Source organism: Pseudorasbora parva, chromosome 25, assembly GCF_024679245.1.
Source record: "Pseudorasbora parva isolate DD20220531a chromosome 25, ASM2467924v1, whole genome shotgun sequence".
NCBI classification, from domain to species: Eukaryota; Metazoa; Chordata; class Actinopteri; order Cypriniformes; family Gobionidae; genus Pseudorasbora; species Pseudorasbora parva.
Window position 1 is genome coordinate 33,989,441 of NC_090196.1, and position 773 is coordinate 33,990,213.

Genomic DNA, 773 nt, shown 5'->3' on the forward strand with positions numbered 1-773 from the left:
CACACACATCAGCGATATGCCATTTGACCATCACGTCACCACCACTGCGACGGTGCAACTTTTGTTGATGCCTCTCGTAGCGCAGATGGAGCGAGCGTTGCAGGATAGCAATGGATGAAGTAAAGTAAAGTTGGTGAGTGGAGTATAAGATGAAATTATTGACAGCGAGTCTTTAAAGGAACAGCCCGTTTCACTCGCTCATTCATGACACTGTTGATGTTGAGAGAGGTGCAAGATAAAAAATAAAGCATTTTAATTAGAATGATTTTAGCGTGTGTGTGATTTATCACGGGTCGGGTAACGGGCCAAATATTAACGGGTCTGGGTGGGTCCGGATTTAGTTTTGATTTTCCACGGGTCACGGGTCTCCAAAAATGGACCCGTGCAGGACTCTGGCTTAGTGGGCTAAGCTAAATGCTATCAGATCGTCACCGCGCGTCAGAGAGATTAAGAGCACACACTGAGACGAGAGAGGTGTGTGTCAACTCGTCTTAGTTAAGAGAATAACAGTTTAATATGAAAAAGCGGTGGAGTCTCCCTTTAATATCCCTTTAGTTTCTTCAGGTGAACCGATCTTGTTTTAAGGATATTTTTACTGAAACACGAGACAAAATGAAAACTGTGTTCTTGAGGACTCATCCACACATTTCACCCACGCGGATCTTTTCAAGGTCACAGGCAGAATCCCTCACTAATAACTGCAGTGAAGAGGAGGATGGAAGGTCAAAGTCAAGCGAATCTCTGCAGGAAGTCCCCTCTGGAGTTACAGGAAG